Source organism: Euprymna scolopes, chromosome 2, assembly GCF_053919585.1.
Source record: "Euprymna scolopes isolate OS-2025 chromosome 2, ASM5391958v1, whole genome shotgun sequence".
Classification (NCBI taxonomy): Eukaryota; Metazoa; Mollusca; class Cephalopoda; order Sepiida; family Sepiolidae; genus Euprymna; species Euprymna scolopes.
The window spans coordinates 13,570,725-13,592,320 of record NC_136483.1 but is presented as its reverse complement, the minus strand read 5'-3'; the positions used below and the strand labels follow the sequence as shown (position 1 = coordinate 13,592,320).

Genomic DNA, 21,596 nt, shown 5'->3' with positions numbered 1-21,596 from the left:
CTACTTTGAAACATTCAATTTTTCAAAAATCTCATTTTCGACATCTCCAAAACATCCAATATGGGGAAAAATATTGCAGAAATGCAAACTTATTGTTTAGGATGAATGCCCAATGGTACGCAAAAAATCACTTGAGGCTCTTGGTCGATCCTTGCAAGATTTGCGTGGCAATGTCAGACCATTTAGGAATGCAGTAATATTGCTTGCAGGAGATTTCAGACAAATGTCACCTGTTATTCTTCAATCAACACCAGCAGATGAAATAAATGCTTGCCTCAAATACTCTACTTTTTTATTCCATGTGAAGACATTAAACTTAACTCAAAATATGCATGTCAAGTTGCAGACTGTTCGATCCACACAAAAATTTTTGTATCACTTGTGGGAAATTGGGTATGAAAAAGTGCCAGCTAATCAGAGTTAAGGGCAAAATTCTTTGACTTTTAACTTCTGTAATGAAATAAAAATCCATCGACACTGTTGTGAAAGCAGATAAAGTGGTTAATTATCCAACAGCTATATTTGCCAGGGATGCCACCGCATGTATTGCAACTGAAATTCGGCGTGCTAATTATCATGTTGTGAAATATAAACCAATCCAAGCTTTGCAATGGCACATGGCTTGCAGTAAAAAAAAAATTAACAAACAATATCATAGAAACAACAATCTTAACAGGACCTTTCACAGATGAATATATCTTCATTCCATGCATTCCTAAGATTCCACTGGATACATCATTACACTTTAGGAAATTGCACTTTCCAATTTTATTGTCATTTGCAATAACCATCAACAAAGCACAGGGAGCAATCTTTACAATTGTGGGGCTTATAAGTAAACACTGACTGTTTTTTCATAAGGACAATTTATGTTACATATTCAAGAGTCACCAAACCAGAAAATCTCTATATCAGCTAAGAAAATGGAACAACAAAAACTGTGTACCCATATGAAATGGAAAATGAAACCTATAAGAAACATGCCTTTTCTCATTTTGGAACTTTTTCCATTGCACCAATTTGAGCCACAGCAATGTGTGACAGGGTACAGCTAGTATATATATATATATATATATATATAACACTGTTAACCAAGTTTGAGGGAGAATTAATTGGGGATATAATATGTCAAGTATCAATCTTAAAATGGATGGATTGAAGGGCATATTATAATATTTGGGGTATGTAGAGAAACTGTTTGTAAGTAATGGGTATGGTCATGTGGAATGATTTTTGCGAGCGGTACTGACAAAGATAGTGTAGCTGTGAATTTAGTGAATGTTGAATTTTGTGGAGATTTTGTTTTAGTTTGAAGAAATCTAGTATAATAAAATTATGGAGTGTTCCTTTGCACCTGACCTCCATAGAATGGAAATATGTCACAAAGTTTAACAAGGTTTTTTAATATAGATCCACAGAATATTGTGATAAGTGTTTCAGTGTGAACAGGTATGGTATAATAAATTATGGGGTTTATCTATTTTATTTTTACTTTCATCATATTTTGCTTTAGTTTTGATACCCCCAAATTCGAAGTTATTAATTTACAACCCTTCTTTTTCATAACCTATGATCAATATATATAAAAGCGAAAATGTGTGTATGTATGTATGTATGTATGTATGTATGTGTGTTTGTGTGTCCGCTAAAAACTTTTGACAGACCCAACAAAAATTCACAAACTCGGTATCATATTGAAGTCCCATCTTTCGCCCGAAAAATATCGAAAAATTGGCCAAAAGCGTTAATTTTTTCACCCCAAAATCGACAATTTTCTACAGGTGGGGGTGGGGGTGTGGTCAACAAAAATCGTCCTCTCGTGACGACGACCGATTCTACGCATGTGTCAGATGACTTCATGACCTGATTTACTTTAAATAGTTGAAGAACTGACTAAATTTCATGTACGTTGCGTTAGCTCAGTTGGTTAGCGCGTTGGGTCATTATCTAAACGTTTTGGGTTCAAATCGTGGTGTGAGATTTTTTTGTTTTTCGATTTTTTAAATTTAAATATTGAACCAGTGTTATTTAAACTATTTTTCACGTAACGTTCGTTTTTCTGGGTTTTTTTTTTTTTACTTCGCTTATTCTTAGGTTTTCATTAACACCCCCGACCGACCACACACACCCAAAAACACCCGGGTACCCACTGATTTTTTAAATTTTAATATCGAAACAGGCTTATTTAAGCCATTTTTCACATGTTTTTTTTTTGAGGGGGGGTGTTAACGTTCGTTTTTCTGTTTTCTTTTTTTTTTTTTCGAGTTTTACATTTAACATAGTGCCTTTGCCTTACGTTAGTTTTTTTTGTGTTTTTTTTCGATGTTTTGATTACACCCTCCCCCCCGGGTATCCCCCCCCGCTTCGTTTTTATGTTTTCTTTTTTTACTTTGCTTATTCTTAGGTTTTCATTAACAACCACACACACCTACAAACACTTGGGCAACGCCGGGTAACCCCCCCCCCCCCGCTAAGCAGGTTTTTTAACGTTCGTTTTTCTGGGGTTTTTTTTTTTTACTTCGCTTATTCTTAGGTTTTCATTAACACCGCCACCCCCGCCTGACCACACACACCGAAAAACACCCGGGCAACGCCAGGTACCCCTCGCTAGTACTTTCATAAATCAGAGTCCATTTTCTGTAGGCTGTTTTTGAACCCAGTCAACGACGGGTACTTTTGCTAGTAAATATATATATATATATATATATATATATATATATATATATATATATATAGTTTGAGAGATTTATGTGGCTGAATCGAGACAAGTGAAAAGCTGTAGGATTTTACTTATTTCACTAACTCTTGATGAAATCATTATGCAAAATAAAGCCGCGCCCATTTACACACTGTACGGATTGTTCACACAGAATTTAGTAAAACGATGAAGACACTAAGCTCCGCCCACTGCACAGTACACAAAAGTAAATCTTATTTGTTCGACTGTCTGTGAGTATTAAAGGTTTTATAAGTCTTAATACCTAAGCAGCCAACCCAGAATACAGATCTTGTTTCCGTAAGGGTTCAACAAAGCCAAATAAGTGTGAGGGGATTTAATGAAGGATTAAGTTTTATGCAGAATTAAGATGGTGCAAATTAAAGAGGTTAATCCGCAACAAGTCTTTTGTAAATACCTGCCTTGTCATTGTAAATACTTGTCATTATTTATCAATTCTGCTGTCATCCGTAACAGAATTTTTCAAATCTGCAAATTAATTACTATAGGAATCAGAATTCGATGAAAATTGGGCAACTTTTACAAAAACAAAAAGTGATGCCTTTTTGGTTAGAACATTTTCACCATGGATTGCTTTGTATTGCGTGTTTTGATTGAACTATTGTTCTCACCTTGAGTGTTATTTGTGTAATGTTTCGGTCGATGTAGCCTTTGATGTTTGTCAGGCATATTGGTCGCCTCCTTAAAATTTCAACGGTAAAAAAGAGATAATGCCCAGTCAAACTATCAGAGTTACCTCCCTTTGTTAATCAAATTTTTTCACACATATGAATCCACGGCAAAATAAATAAATAAATAAACACACACACAACTCCAAGAATACAAAACCATCTACGGAGCCAGTAACTTTTCTCCTTTCTTTTCCAAGATGGCGACCAACATACCTGACGAAGGTCAAAGGGTACATTGACCGAAACGTTGCACAAATAACACTCAAGATGAGAACAATAGTCCAATCAAAACAAGTAATATAAACAATCAGCCATCATCTAAAACATTTGGGACTGTAATGGATTGCTTTCTTTTAGATTTTGCTCATTATATAAAAAAATAATGAAATTTTGATTAATTGCTTCATGTCATATGAATCAGATAATTTTATTGTTTGCATTGTTTTCCCCAATATTTTTCTCAGTAGAATTCTTTCTAGAAAGACATCTAGTACTTACAGAAGGGACCATGTGAAGATTACCAACATCTCTAAGTAAAAGTGTTTCTGTGGAACAACTGGATTCGAACCTGGCACACTCAGGTTGGCAATCTGTGTCATTAACCACTTGGCTACCATCACCTAATCAGTTAGTTTGCTACATTTTATCCTAACAAAAATCCATACAAAATTTTAGCCTGATCGACTCAGTAGTTTCCAAGAAAACTTCTAGAGTAAATGTGATACTTTGGTAACTAATCCCTATTAATCTAACTGTGCATCGGACAGATAACATAATACTTAGTTCATTCTGCCTTATCATAGAAAGGGGTCATACAAAATTTGAACCAGATTGGCCCAATAGTTTTTTCAGCAGTTCATTCATTTCGTATGAATCAGATAATTCTATTGTTGGCATCGGTTTCCCCGATATCTTTCAAAATTAGAATTCTTTTTAGAAAGACATTGGATACTTACAGGAGAGACCATGCGAGGGTTGCCAACATCCTAAGTGCTTCTACAGAACAAACTGTTTTTAAACTTGGTACACCCAGTTTGTCAGTCTGTGTCGTTAACTAATTAGCCATCGTCCCCTTCCAAAACATTGATAAAAATCAGAACACTATAAGTAATACGTGAAAGATTTCTTTAGTCAGAGTTGGAGTTGGAGATGAGTGTTATGTTTATTGACTCAATACTCCTTTTTTATCTATACTGTTGTCCAACACATTTACCTTGATCAGGATTTTTTAATATGGTTAGCATTCAGTTCAAGATTAGATTTGCATGAGATCTGTCACACATTTTAGGGTGTATCCTTTTTCAAAGGCAACTTTAGACTTAACAATATATAAAAAGAAATTCAGAAGACATTTATTCAAATTTGTATTTCGAATGTTCTAAAACGAAAGAGAAAAGTTTTCAATGTTTAGATTCCATTTTTTTTTTTTTTTTTTTTTTTTTGCTTGGATATATTTGGAAAATATAAGAACAAATGAAAACTATTAAATCAAGAGATTTTTGGAAAATGCATCTCAGAAAGAAAATATCGAAATTTATTGAATTTTAAAACACATTCGCAAAATACTTTCCTTTTACGTTTAGAATTAAATCAACTTCAAAAACAAACAACAACAAAAAAAAAAACGGTAGAAAACAAAAACGATTTTTGTGAGAAGTAAGATATTTATCATGAATATGACCGCAATTTTATAAAGTAACAAAAATTAATGCTTTTTTTATGATTCCGCCTACATAAAATAAGAATGAGATGAATGAGATATCCGGAATTCACAAGAAAAAGTTGATTCATAATGGCAGACATTTATAACACTCTTTTCTGCAATTATTGAATTGTGAGTCACAGGAAAAAATAATAAGAGAAATAATGGAATAAAACCTGGCCATTTAAAGCAGTAGTTTCCAACGTTTTTCAAATAAATTTAAATCATTTTTATGTGTTAAGATTATTTAAAAGTTGTGAACTGTTGGACTTATCCTTCCATTCTAGTTTTAGTTCTGTAGCACAGATGGTGAGAAAGGGAAATAACCCAGTTGTGCACTTTTATTTTTAAGTAATACGATTAGAAATAAGTATAATACTTTAATGTAATATTACGCAGTAATTAATAAAAAGCTATCTTTTGCACATGTGTAATTTTTATAAAAAATTTAGAAGAACATGTTGTTGTTGTTGTTATTATTATTATTATTATTATTATTATTATTTTTTTTTAAATATGCTTTGAAATAGTAAAGACGCAGTGCCTTATTGACGTCTCTTCATATTACTAATACTTCAAAAAAAAAAAAAAAAAAAAAAGAAAGAAAAAGATAATTATTTTGAGGACACCACCATTCTTTAAAAGGACAGAAGAAAACCAACTAATTTTATTGTGCTTTTGTTTATATATATATATATATATATATATATATATATATATATATATATATATATATATATATATATATATATATATATATATATATATATAATGAGAGAGAGAGATTTTTACTTGTACGGCTTTGTGATATGAAAAAAAGTCTTAATCTTAAATTCTTGGAATAAAGACAAGTACATCCCTAAATCTACTTGCAAACATTAGATCTCATGGTTTAGTTTGGTTTGGTTGTATTGTTTTACAGCGTATCATTCATTCTTGAGTTATTCACTGTTGAAATCAGTTGTTTTAGTAAAAGTTTTCATGCTTCAAATTGTTTATATCTTCAAATATTTATCCATGGTGTTTGGTTGTTTTGTTGAGGAAAATTGCTGTTTCTTTTTTACTTTGCAGAACATGATTGAGTTTTGCAAAGGAAAAGGGAAAAAATGATAACATTAATGTCTGGTGCATTTTTGGTCAGAGAGTCAATATCTTCAGACAGCCTGATCTGATAGCATGAGTAGATCTCATCGCAACTCTCATACCAACAGAAAAAATACTATGAGAATTTTGTTTCATGCTTCACACATGTTTTATTTTTTTACTCTGTGTGCATTATTTATTGTTTTTTTTTTTTGTTTTTTTTTTTTACATAGGCGTCACCACATTATCAAGGCCCAGAGGCCACTCAAGGATAAGGGTTAAAGAGTGTACAGTAGAAATTGGACAATATAGTAATCATTAGTAATGAAAATTTGGTAAATTTGATAACTTATATAGAACGGCTCATCAAGAACTTATTTACTTTAGACTTGAACACAACCATATTGTAGTCAGCCGGAAAGCAAGAAAACGGAAGACAATTCCACAGGCGTGCAGTTCTAAGAAAGAAGCTTTGTTCATGGAATCTACGTTTAGGTTTAGGCACAGATAAAGAGTGGGAGGAATTATTGATAGTGTTTACAACTAGACGAGTGTTTCTTGTGAAAGTTTGGTGAGGGGGGACCATAGATTGAAGCTCGGTCGAACACTTTCCATGAAAATAACGATACATCGGAGACAAACTTGCAACATCTCTTCTGTGAGATAGAGGTTGCAAGGAGGAGAAAAGGACATCTCCTACAAGGCTACGAAGTCTATTTTGAACTCTATCAAGGCAGGACAAGTCCTTTCTAGCATCTCCTGCCCAGATGTGGCAACAGTATTCCATCCTTGGACGTACCTGGCTCTTATATAGATAGAGAATAGCATCAGCAGTGAGATATCTACCGGATCAATAGAAAGATCCCACCATTTTTCTAGCGGCCTTGGCAACAGATTTGATGTACGTGTTCCATTTAAGATCAGGAGTAATGGTCAAGGCCAGAAGCTTGTCAAAACTTGAGGCCTCCTGAAGACGAGAGCCATTCATTTCAATTGATGCCAAATGTGGATTAGAATGTTGATGATGTAAAGAGAGAAGCTTGGTTTTAGATGCATTAAAAGTAACCAGCCTCTCCTTTCCCTATTGTACTACGTGCTCAAGATCAGAGGAGAGAGAATTGGAGAGAACTTGGTCGTTTACTGTCTTAGATGTGCTACCATAAATGGTAGTGTCGTCAGCATAAATGTCTACAAATGATGTAAGGATGTGATTTGGAAGATCATTAATGTAGATCAGGAAAAGAGTTGGGCCCAGGATGGACCCCTGAGGGACACCGGCATTAATACTGTGAGCTTCTGATTTTTGCCCCTCAACTACTACTCTTATGAACCTATCAGAAAGAAATGATTTAATAATTGAGAAGACTTTTCCAGCTATACCATAGCTAGCGATCTTATGAAGTAAACCTTTATGCCATACCCTATCAAAGGCTTTAGATATGTCAAGAGCAATTGCCCTAGAAAGATTGCCACCGTCGAGAGATTTGCTAATCCTATGCGATATAACTGTAAGCACATCTGCTGTAGATCTAGCAGAACGGAAACCATATTGAGTGTCACTAAGAAGGTTATTTTTGTTGAGATGGTTGATTACTTCTGTATTTAACACAGATTCTAGCAACTTACTCATGACGCACAGGAGAATTATTGGCCTGTACTTAGAGGGGGATGAGCGATCACCTGAATTCTTAAATACAGGGCATACTGATGAGAATTTCCAGGGAGATGGGAAACTATTCTCCTTAAGACAACGTTTAAACAGTTTTGTAAGTATGGGCGCTAGTTCAGGTTGAAGTTTTTTGAGTACTATAATTGGAATACCGTCAGGGCCAGTTGCTTTACTGGAATCAAGGTTTTTGATTAGCTTGGCAACATCACGTACAGATATACGTATATCACATAGCGTGTTTTCTGATACAGGAGGAAATATTGGGGGTTGGCGGCCTTGGTCACAAAGGGTAGAATTAGCTGCAAAGTTCTTGATAAAGAGTTTGGCTTTGTCTGATGCTGACGAGATTACCTCAGGTCCATTGATAATAGTTGGGATGGTGCACACGCTTCTGTTCAGGATTCTGTTTGCTATTTGCCAAAACTGGTGGGAGCCAAGCCTCTGTTCAGCTACTTTGGACTTAACAGATTGAGCATACAACTCTCTTGCATTCCTTATTACTTTCTTACAATGGTTGCTGGCAGTCCTGAAAACGGCTTTAGTTTTCATACATCTATTACGTTTGAAGCAGTGAAAAAAGTGATTTCTGTGCGCAATGGCAGCAGCACATTCTGGAGAGAACCATGGCTGGCAGTTAGGTTTTTGCTGAAACTTTTTAGAGGGTATGAAACGATCAATACCTACAATTAACCATTCAGTCAGGTCTAATACTATAGAGGACACATCCTTTTTAAACATGGAATGCAGAGGTAGATCAGATATAAATGTACGGAAGCTATTCCAGTCAGCCTTAGTGTATCGATATACTGTACGATGGAGAGGTACGTCTGGGGACTTATTACATTTCATTTTTGTATGGAAACAATGAATTTGTGTAACTTTATATTTTATGCATGTAACACAATATCAGAATTAGAATTCATGCTGTTAATTATAAATTTCATATCAATTCTTAATGTGTATTACAAATTAATTGGCTGTAATATGTCGTTGGAGTTAAATATTATATTTTATATTTTTTGTGGCAATGCACATCATGAGCAATTTCTCTATTGTGGATAAACAAACATAAATAAATCTGGGTCGGCATTTTTCTTTTTTAACAAAAGCATTTTTTACCATTACTCTCTTGTCTCAACACAACATAAAAAATCTCTTACTGCCACATGTCCACCTAACCTGGTTGGTGTTTCTCTTTCTTCTAACCACACACTGACCACAAACGGCCCATTCTCGCCTTCACTTTACATCTCCCTCATCATTAAGTTATTTCTTCCTGACCACATGGTGTCCTTTTTTTTTTTCCTGCACCAGCTTGTGCACACTTCCTAATTTGCATATGTGTTTTTTTTTTCGCCAAGCCAGCTATCTTATAGCTCCTGCTGCTATTTTCCCACATGCTTATATGCGCTCTGTCATAAACCGCCACCTAGGAAAAGTATTTCCTTGAGTAAACATGATAGTTGGAAATAAATAAGAAAGAAAACAATGATAAAGAAAGCCATAATAATGAGGAGGAAATTACTGCCTTTACATGAGTAAACATACATTTATTCTTACATACAAAGTTTGTTAAAGACAAACGTATGAGGGAAATGATACATAAAAAAAGGTGTGGTTTAATAGACATGATTACTAAGACAAAACTTCCATAAACTCAATTGAAAATATACACGAATTGCCATGGTAAACAGTTAGAATGTTGAGTATGTAAAATAACATATTACTTGTAGCAGGGAAAGCTGCTTTGGTATCCTATTTTAATGCTCACAAGCCATTTCCATCAATCACACTCGCTATTCATCTACACTTACCTTTCTAAAAACATATTCCTGATAATATTTTAAAACTGAAGAAATGCCAGAACTTCAAGTACAAACAAAAGTAAAAGAAAAAGTTATCTCTTGTTCCTTAAATATATTACTTACTTAGATTTGGGAACTCCCACGTTCTCCGATGCATGAAGCGGTCAAAGTATACCATCGTTTTCGACCTGAAATCAAGACGTCCCTCTAGTTTTTTCTTGTTTCAATCAAATCTTTTTCGATTGTCTGCTTCTAGTTCCTCTTTTTCTTTTCCCACTAGGGGTCCATTGCAGCACTTGATTGACAATTCTCTCTGGGACCAATCTTAGGGTATCTCCGAGCCAATCTAGATGTTGTTTGCAGATTATTAACGATAGTACCTGTTGGTTAGTGCGATCTCAGAGTTAAATATAATGAAAAGATGCATACCATCAATGATGCATGTTTGAGTTTATCTTAACATCGTACCTATTATACTAAGCTCGTATTGATATGCACTTACAACGCTGTTGCATGCTACAAAAAAGTTCTGATGATTTGGCACTCTCAAATTTATGGCTTCAGAAAATTTAGGTCATATGATATTTTCATAGGCGGTGCAATCTCTAAAAATGTAACCTCAGCTGAAATTATCAGGTATAGATTTAAAAAAAAAAAACAGAAAATAATTAAATCCAAATTATATTTAACAAAAACAAAAATTGCACTTGAATTAGAAAATCAGAATTAACATGTTAAAAAAAAATTAAAAAAGGAAAACGAAAAAAAAGAAAAACATATCTTACAAAGGACAGAGAAAATACTGTCTTGTTTTTAAATTTAAGAATTGGATTTTTCAAAGTACTGTTCTCATCTTGGGTGTTATTTTCACAACATTTTGGTCGATTGGCCGATGTAACCTACGACCTTCTCCAGGTGTATTTTGTTGGACTCAGAAATCTTTCTGTCAAACTCGAGAATCTGCACAGAATTCTGAACAGAAGCCTTTATTTTATTCACGGGGGTAACTTGCTATCATTCTGTCAGTTCTAAGTAATTTGTAATTGTATTTTCTTTGGATCTCTATCCAGATGAGAAAAATAGTCCAAAAAATTCAAATAATACGAATGACAAATCCTCATCTCAAAAATTCAGAAATAGAGTAATTTATAGAGTTATAAATTTATTTTGATAAAATTTGCAGAGAACACTTTGTTTTACAGTTGTTTTAAAATGGAACAGAAATTTAAATTTCGTTCTGTTTTAATCTTTAATCAAACCGAAATATTTTTATTTTTATAAAAGTAAAAATTTATTAATAAAAACGAAATAATTTCATTTTTAAACGAAAAAGTAAATTTGGTATACCTTTTCGATACTTTCTTACCTAAATCCAACTCACCGTTCACATTGGAAATGCCAACTTTTATAGGTTTCGGGTATGCTTACAACGAATAAACACCTTCATAAATACTAATTTGGTAAAAGAGAAAAGAGAAAATTATTCCCAACTCGTATTTAGATAAAAATGCACTTTCGTATAAATAATTGAATTCATTCAAAAACATATCGCAAAAACAAAAACAAAAAAAAATAAATAACACCCACACACGCACACACCCACACACACACCCACACACTCACACACACACGTGTGTGTGTGTGTGTGTGTGTGTGGGTGTGGGTGTGTGTGTGTAAGTGCAGTTAGAGATTGTATTCTTTCGATTGCCTCTGCAGAGAGAAAAGGTCTAATATGTGTGTGTATATATTGTGCGTGCAATACGTGCGTCTACATATTTGCATTTGTGTGTGTTTGTGTATATATATATATATATATATATATATATATATATATATATATATACACACACACACACACACACACAAATGCAAATATGTAGACACACGTATTGCATGCACAATACATACACACACATTTGCCCTCTTCTCTCTGCAGAGACAATCAAAAGAATACAATCTCTAACTGCACTTTTTTCAACCCAGCATTGTTTAAGTCCAGTCATCAGCAGCAATATTGGTCTAAATAAAGAAGAATTGGTGATATTTTTTCATCCCAAGCTAGTTGCTTTAGCAAGCCTTGAGAGTCTAATTCATCCTACTATGTCATCTATTGCTGGTGGGTGACTGGGTGGGGTGGGGTGTCTAATACCTGAAAGAATGTGACTTTTCGTCTAAATTAGTGGAACTGCCCCCCCCCCTCATAAATTTGCCTTCTCAGTCCTCATCCATTGCTGACCTATCAACCCACATGTATACAATTTCCAAAAAGTAAAAATACGCAATTCTTTATGATTCTCCTGATTATGGGTGGGGTCACCTGATTTACACAGTTGAACATTTGTTGACGAGTTGTTTATCACGGTTGATATTCATGCCACCCAAAAGTTGTACCATCCCACCCAGAAAATCTCTCTTCCACCCCTTGGGCGGCAGCAGGTATTCAATTTCAGATGATCTTAAAGAAAGCAAAAAAACAAACAAAGCAAACGTTTTGCCTAATTTTTAGTCTATTTAATCTAATCGCTTAGAGGTATATACACACATTTTTTTATTAGGGTATCACAACTTATTCAGACTCAAAAATCATTTGAGGATAAGAGTTAATTAGTGTCAATTGGCGATTAAGACAACAAGATGATCAGTGGTGTTGAAAATTGGGGAAACTTTGATTATTTAAGAGGAAATTTCAACAAGAACTTGTTTATATTAGACTTGGAAACGACCATGTTATATTCAGCTGGGAGGCAGCTCTGTGGTACTGTGTTCCTCAGGTGAGAGTTTTAGGTTCTAGGCTGCACGAGTGGTATAATGCATACAAACTATGGAATCAGATAAACGGGTTTCAAATAAGTTGGATCTTTTGGGTTTTGTATATACTAAGGCAGTGTTTGCCTCATATATATTTTATCGTACAAGCAATACCTAAAACAAAGAAAAAAACAAAGACAATGTGTGTAAAAAGATAAGTTTGTTCTCATGTGAATTATGTGCAAGAAAGTTTGAGAAAAGAGTGTGTGCATGTGTGTTAAAAAGTTGAGGGAATGTGTCTTACATAACTAGGATTTTATATGTATGTTAGGCACAACTGTTGTTGTAGAAATATGAGTGAGTAAGTGTGGTACACTGTGCAATGTATCAAGCGAGGCAAAGAGAGAACATTTTTGTGCTTTGGCTTTTATAGTTTCTGATCTTAGCGAAAAAGAAGATCATTAAAGGTTTGAGTGCCATCTGGTGTGTGTATGAATATGTGAAAAGGCAGGTTATGCTACAGATCTGTTACGCTCATTCACACCACAATATCATGGGAGAAGATATGTACACCGTTCCAACACACACAGAGGTGGGGGGGGTACGAGTAGTGTATTGGATACTAACTCAGACTAGAATCAAGCTAAACAGCTCAAATCAGTTGAATCTTTCATGCTCATTTACATTGTAATAGCATTGAGGAAGGTATGAACCCTAACTCTCCAGCTATGGGTAAAATAACAAGTTCTGGTCAATAAACTGTTTCTAATGGTTGAATTGTGTTTTGGCATTAAATAATCCAAAAAATTGTTGATATGCTGTCAAAGAGACTAGAAAGTGGAACTTGGTTTTATTTTTGGCAACCTCATTACTCTCGTTTCTTTTATCTTATCCTTTAGTTTTCACATTCCATGAGCGATGTTTCTTACAAAAGAAGAAGATTGGCTGCTTTCTGAGTCAGAATCTATTCATCTAACATTATCAGCTAGTTATTGACCATGAAGTGATATTTTTTTTTTAGTTCTTTACATCAAGTGGCTTCATGCCTTGTCTGGAGCGATTTCAATAAAAACAACCTAGATTGAAGGATCTGTGCTAGACTAAGACGAGACTCCCCAACTATTGATACAATACCAACATTTCTAACGAATCGCTTTCAATAGGCATTTTGTTTCAACTGTAAATAATAACCTCAAATGGGTTGATATGCCGAAAAAAAAACCCAAAAACAACCACTTGACCAACGCACAAACATCCATAAAAGTTAATGAAAGGAAAACGATACAAAATATTCAGCAAAACAAAAACAACAAAACAAAACTTTTTGAAGTGCATTTCTGGAATTCCTTACTGACATTCATCCCAGATGAGACGTGTTTTCTGCGCATGTGAGAATCGAAGTAGCGGTGAAGTGGGTAAAAATTATTTTTAAATTCATCCAGCATTTATCAGACAACTCCCCAATTTCTACTGAAATAAAATACAGATGAAAAAACATAAATAAATTCAGTACTTATGCAGAATAAGGACCATACTATCATCATAATTTTCCGGACAATTTACATAAAATACCGGAAGATATCGAATTTGAAGCAGCCAATGTTATTTAAGAAAAGATTTATTTGTTATTATTAGTTTATTATTTTAAACAAAACCATTTTTTCGCGATCATTGGTTCATTGTATAAATAAATAAATGAATAAATAAATACATATCTTGACTTGAACAAAAAAAAAAATCATAAAAAAGCAAAACAAATTTAAAACAAAATTTTGCAGTTGCTTGTAATTCAAAAAATAAATATTTATTCATGAAAATTACCTTACAATGAATGTTTTCGTTTTATTTGAATTTAGATTTTCTTTTTTAAGTTTTTATTTGAATTTAGATTTCCTTTTTTAAGTTTCGTAAAAATTGTCCAACAAGTATTCATTTTCTTTGTGACAACAAAAAGAATATTGTTATTCAACTAATTTTTCATTGAATTTTTTTATTACATTTTCACCCCAAACGTTGCAGGGATACTATGTAGGGAGTTGAGCAGCAAGATGCCTGTTCACATTACACTTGAACTTCTGCATGTTAGTAGAGTCGGGGAAGCAGGAACCCAGAAGCGAATTACAAAGTCTAGCAGTTCTAGGTTAGAAACTATTATAGTAGAAAGCTTTGTTACATTTGGGGATCTCTACTGTGTAGGGGTGGGATTTTGCTGCTTGTCAAGTATCGAGGGTATTTACATCGAGAGGTACAAAGGTTTGTAGTTCGATTAAAATACTTGTAAAACAGGCAAAGGGTTGCAACATTTTGTCGATGGGACAGAGGTTGAATCTTGGATGACAGTTCAGGACCTATCAGGTTGGCGACTCTCTTTTGAACCCTGTGCAAAAGTGAGAGACTAGTAGCAGATGCACCAGCCCAGATGTGACAAAAATACTCTCTACATAGGCAAATAGTGGCCTTATAGAGGTACAGGATATTTTCAGGCCGAAGTAACTGTCTAGGCCCTGGACTAGAGAATTCTCTTTGTAATAAGAGAAATAATATATTTTTCATTGAAAACATTGGCTAGCATTTGCACAAAAGAAAAAATCACAAAAGTTTCGTCCAGCATTTTCCGGCATTTTATGTAAACTGCCCAGAAAATTCCGATGATAGTACGTTTTTTATTCTGCATAAGTACGAACTTTGCATTGAATCTCTATATTAACAAAACTGTACGACTATTTCTTATGTGTCTTTGTATATGTGTGTTTCTCGTCTCTACGTGACTTATACATTATTATTTTTTATTTACTTTTAATCATTCTACTGTTGAGCCTTTTGGTTATGATCAAATGTTGTATCTGTGTTATGTTGTGGCACACAATGTCAAGGGTCTGAGAGATTATTATTATTGATTTGTTAACTGTTATTTAGAAAAAGATATACAAAGAGAATGTTTTGAAAGAAAGGAATGTTTAGCTAAACTATTTATGTTAAAAATCTAACGGAGGAATTTTAACATAGATTTATAAACAATAAACTATTACAGAGGTAATTAAAATATTAAATATTGTATTAAAATAGATTTAAGAATTCAATTTTATAAACAATGAACAATGGAATTGAAACTTAAAAAAGAAAATCTAAATTCAATTGGTTACAAAGAAAGAGTAGGTTTTGATATATAGACTAGAGATACAAGTAAGAGTCAGAAAAAGGGAGCCATCCATGAGAGGAGGACTTTGTCAGTCATGGAAGCATTCGACTGAGATGATGTAAGGACTAAAGGAAGAGAAAGCATTGTAAATCCCTGAAGGAAATACCTAACTGTGAAAATGAAAATAAACAAGGAAAAACAAACAAACGTCCTGTTTTCTTGCAGTGTCCAAGAAATGAAGGGGACCATAACCTAAGGTTAGTAGTCCGTTATCAAATGGCTATTGTGTGCGTATGTGTCAGGTTTGTTGAACCTGTCCTGAACTAATGACTGTTAACTTGTCCATGTTATGTGAACTCTGTTTGAATATGTGTCAACATGCACACACACAACAAAATTTCTAGCCATTAGACGATACATGAGCATCGGTTTCATACACACATATATTATATAGACTAGACATGCATGAACGCATGTATATACACTCATTATATATACTTCCAATAATACAAAATTACCATTTGTGATGCAATCCTCTCTCTGAATAAGAGCTAAATACATTCAAAAATAGAGTGCTGTTGACATATCTAGACAGGAGCTGCTTGATAGACCTTAAAACCGGCTTTGAAAGCTGATAAGTGATGCCCTTTTCTCTTCCCTGCAACCTCTTTTCCACAGAAGAGATGTTGCGAACCTGGCTCTGCTCTATCATTATTTCCATAGCAGGTGCTCTTCGGAGCTTTAATATATGGCCTCCCATGCCAAACTTTCACAAAAAATACTCGCCTAGCTACAACCACTATAAACAATTTCCCTCACTCTCTATCTGTGCCTAAATCAAAACGCAAGTTCCATGAACAAAGCTTCTTTCCTAGAATTGACCGTCTGTGAAATTCTCTTCTGCTAGCCTGCTTTCTGACTGACTAAAACATGGTACTCTTCAAATCCAATGTAAACTGTCGAAATTCTTGAAAAATCTTCAAGTATTAAAAAATTGAAAGTTTAAGACGTTATTTGCATCCAATAAAAAAATTAGTGCTAGCCTTATAACTATTTGGTTCAATTAATAATTTGATGATGAAACGATAAATTTAACTTTCAAAATACTCTCTTTAAAATCATTTTTTTTTTAAATTGTTGGAAAAGAAAAAAATTATGAAATACGGGTGTTCCAAAAGTCTCGGACACATTTCAAGTCCTCATATCAGCTTAACTATGAATGGTAGTAATGAAAGTGATGCCATTTTAAAGTTAACTGCATTAAGGTTTTTGTAAGGTTATTGATTAAAATTTTTTTTTTTTTTTTCAGATCCTGTAATGGAGTTCACTCAACCAGAAAAAGCGTTTTGTGTGCTTGAATTTGCAAAAACTGAAACATGGACACTTGTTCAACGCGCATTTCACAAAAAATTCTCACAAGCTGCGATTTTTTTTGTGAAAGGACTGGTCTATGTGCCTCCTATTTCAAAAGTTGTGGATGAGCTGAAGGCTCAAATAACAGAAGCTGTTGCAACCATTGACAACACAATGCTGGGACACGTTTGGTAAGAATTGGACTGTCGGCTTGATATGTGTCATGTGACCAATGGTGCTCACATTGAACATCTTTGAACATTCCATGAAAAACTTGAGATTATAAACTTTCTGAATATACCAGATGCGTTTTTATATCCTTAATAGTTCTAGAGATATTCAATGTCAAAATGTGCCCAAGACTTTTGCAACACCTTGTACAGTCGAGCAATGTCATGTATGTACAGCGGGTTTTAAATAAACTTTAAAACTAAAAACACCAATTTTAATGAATTTAATTTTTAATCTAATAAAATAAAACCAATCACATTTTATATTTTGTGTGCATGATAGACTAGCATATACTGAAGTAGGGTCATTACCAAAATTTGTCTTCGGGTAACAATACATGGTATGAAAAAGAAAAAAAGCGAAATAACAAAAAACAATAAAAAGGAACAGATAATAAAAGTAATTAGATCCAATTTTGTTACTATAAATAAATAAAAACTTTTGTTACTATAAATAAATAAAAACTTGCTTTTTCTTCCTAAAGTACCGTTAACAAAGTTAACCAAAGTAACAATTTGAAAACAAAGAAACACATAAAATAATATATAAAAAAGGGAGTTTCTGTAAAGGAGACAATTCTTTAAAAGAATTATAACATTGAGTGACAAAGTTTAATTTATCGCTCAAAACCAATAACAAGAAAAGGTAGAAAAACGGGAACAAATATTACTTCTCTACCACAAAACTAGGAAAAAATAATAGTGGTTTTACTGGAGGTAAAGGCTGAAAAATAAAGGACATAAAATAAAATTCAATAAAAAATTATTTGTCATTAGTCTATTTCTTTTCAATCATCTCTTTTTGATATTTTTTCTTTCTAATAAGTTGTTTCGAACTGAATTTTCTTTTATATATATATATATATATATATATATATATATATATATATATTTTTTTTTTTTTTTAATATATTTTGGGTTTCTTAGCACAAAACATTAAATATAAAAACTGTTTTCCCTTTATTTTTGGGACAACATTTGCTTTTCAGTGAAAAGGGAATTCTTCTCTTTTAAAACCGATTTGGGTTTGACTTTTCTTTAGATTTTTCTCGTATTTGTCAATAAACTTTTTTTTTTCATGGAAAGAGAATTATTTTCTTTTCTTCAAAAAGAAAATTTCAAATTAACCATTTTTTTTTTTCTTCAATCTGGGACAGACGAAACTTTTAACGTTTGTATCCTTACAGACAGAGATCAGAAAAAGCATAACTTTTTGCCTCAAAGGGAATTTTGAATTGAAAATGGGCACCAGAGAGAGTTGGAAATAATTCCATCCTCGAACACCGAATCAGTGTTTCTCTCCTTTGGTCGAGTGCTACAGTGTCCACCACATGCCAAAACCACTGGACAAGCAGATTTCTAAAATAACATTACAGATCCTCGTTCATCTTTAACAGCTGGAAGAAGGCTTTGCGCATTAAATGCTTCTTCTGTCTCCACACATATACTTGATCATGGGTGAAATAAGGTAAGAGATGAGGATATAACATTCTTCCACTACGAAATAGTGTTTCAGAGGTACCCGAAATGGTATATGATATTTTATTGTTAGACTAGCCTGGATGCTTGGCATTGCCCGGCTGTTTTAAGGTGTGTGTTGAGCAAAAAAAAAAAAAAAAGTGGTAAGGCAAGCTTGAACCCATACCGTGAAGGATGAAAAGAATGTGAAAAAAAGTGACGTCTTTGCTGTTGTGTCCATCGCCAAACCAGAAGTGGCGAAGGTTTAAATTAAGGCTAGTCAATCGGAAACAGGGGATGACTTTCGAAAACATCGGCGAAAAAGCGACTCCTCCTTGTAGAAAAGTGCCCAGATGAGGGTGAAGGAATGGTTTTAGCCAATTTTCCTATATTTGTCTTCTGAAGAGTCGAGCTTCAAAACGATATTGATTTCGTTACAATCCGTCGCCTCTGTCAAAAGTTTTAGGCAGACATACATACATACATACATACATGCATAGATACATACATACATACATACATACATACATACATTTAAACAGACAGGAGAGATTTATATTATAGACTACTGGTGATCCCTAAAAAAATATTGGGATTAGTGTAAATTCTTAGAAGCAAACTAATACAGTGATTGCAAGAGATTAATTGGTTTACAAGCAAAATAATTTCCAAGGAAGGAATTGGGATTACAATTTTTTTAAAAATGCAATTGTTATATATATATATATATATATATATATATATATATATATATATATATATATATATATATATATATATATAAAACAATTGTTTGCTGATATAACCAATGGACCAATTTTTGGGGCAAACAAAATAAATTTCTGTTCCCAGTAAAGAATAAAGCGATAACATATTAAGAATATACATCCCCCACACATACATACATGATGATGATGATTGCAACGTCTTGTCAGACGAGTGCCACTCCCTCAGACATTTAAAATCCATGAGCCCAAATGTCTGAGGGAGTATCTATACAAATATGATGTTACAAAGTCTTAGCTTTGTACGACAGCTAAGTCTCTCTCTCGTTTCAAAATGTTGAGATCCAGCAACAAGCAAGAGCAAGATAGCCAGCAACAAATTAAACTGCAGACCAGCTTAATGCGGGTAATGGTCTTCCGCTTTATGGTTTTTTAAATCAGAGATTTGCTTCTCCTAGAAAGGTTGCCTTCACCACGGCTTACGGGAGCCCTCTCCACCCCAATAACACACACACACACACACACACACACACACACACACACACACACACACAAATATACACATACATACATACATACATACATACATACATACATGTGCTTCAGGCTTAACGTGCAACATAGCATTAGCTACTTATATTTTCTCTGCAGCTCTCCCTTGATCCAGGATTGTACCTTAATAAAGAAAATCTTTGACAGCATAGATACAGCACTCTCCCTCGATACTAACTCACAAGTACATGTATTTTTTCTTTTTTTTACACGGTGGTCACCACTTATCAAGGCCCGGAAGCCACTCAGGGATAAGGGTTATTGCAAGTACAGTACATTAGTGTGGAGATTTAATGAAGTGTTTACTTAAGGGGGCGGTTCATTAGGAATTTGTTTACGTTGGACTTGAAGACATCCAGGTTGTAGTCAGGTGGGAAGCAGACAGACGGAACAGAGTTCCACAGGCGTGCAGTTCTAAGAAAGAAGCTTTGTTTATGGAATCTACGTTTTGATTTAGGCACAGATAAAGAGTGGGGAAAATTTTGGACAGTGGATTCAGCTAGACGGGTTTTTATCGTGAAGGATTGGCGAGGGTGGACCAGAGATTGGAGTTCAGACGAGCACCTGCCATGGAAATAATGATAAAACAAGGATAGGCTCGCAACATCTCTTCTGTGGGAGAGAGGTTGCAGGGTAGAGAAAAGAGCATCCCCACTAAGCCACAAAGTCTATTTTGTACTCTGTCAAGGCAGGATAGGCTGTTTTTAGCAGCTGCTGCCCAGATATGGCAACAGTATTCCATCCTTGGACGTACTTGGCTTTTATATAGATAGAGAATTGCATCAGTAGTGAGATATCTTCTGGAGCGGTAGAAGGATCCCACCATCTTTCCAGCGACCTTGGCAACAGACTTGACGTACGTGTTCCATTTCAGATCAGGAGTAAAGGACAAACCCAGAAGCTTGTCAAAACATGGGGCTTCTCCTAGACGAGAGCCATCCATTTCAATTGATGCCAGATGGGGATCAGAGCGTTGATGATGTAAAGATAAGAGTTTGGTTTTAGATGCATTAAAGGAAACCAGCCACGTCTTCCCCCACTGAACCACGCGCTCGAGATCAGAGAAGAGAGAATCAGAGAGAACTTTGTCATTTACAGCCTTTGATGTGTTGCCGTAGATGGTCGTGTTATCAGCATAGATGTCAACGAATGATTTAAGTATGTGTTTAGGGAGATCATTGATGTAGATCAGGAAGAGAGTTGGGCCCAGGATTGACCCTTGAGGGACTCCAGCATTAATACTGCAGGCCTCTGATTTTTGTCCATCAACCACTACTCTTATGAGCCTATCGGAGAGAAATGATTTAATGATTGAGGAAACATTTTCTGTTATACCATAGCTGGAAATCTTGTGAAGTAGGCCCTTATGCCATACCTTGTCGAAGGCTTTTGATATGTCAAGAGCAATTGCCCTAGAAAGGTTGCCTTTGTCAAGAGATTCACTAATCCTGTCAGATATAACCTTTAGCACATCTGCGGTAGATCTTGCAGAACGGAAACCATATTGTGTGTCACTAAGAAGGTTATTCCTGCTGAGGTGGTTGACTATTTCTCTATTTAATATGGATTCCAGCAACTTACTCATAACACACAGGAGACTTATTGGTGTGTACTGAGAGGGAGATGACTTATCACCTGAATTCTTAAATACAGGGCAAACTGATGAGGTTTTCCAGGGAGTCGGAAAGCACTTCTCCTTAAGGCAACGCTTAAACAGTTTCGTA

At 34.4% G+C, this 21,596-nt stretch overlaps 1 long non-coding RNA gene across 2 annotated transcripts; it reads left to right on the top strand.

Annotated features, from left to right (window-relative positions):
• The first annotated feature begins 2,759 nt into the window (after nt 1–2,759).
• Nucleotides 2,760–17,893, top strand: LOC145241396 (uncharacterized). Of its 2 annotated transcripts, none has more exons than XR_013862551.1 (2): nt 2,760–2,949; nt 16,864–17,893. It is a non-coding gene; the product is annotated as an uncharacterized LOC145241396 (long non-coding RNA). The 2 variants fall into 2 exon arrangements; XR_013862549.1 differs by lacking the exon at nt 2,760–2,949 and adding an exon at nt 13,693–13,830.
• The last annotated feature ends 3,703 nt before the right edge of the window (nt 17,894–21,596 follow it).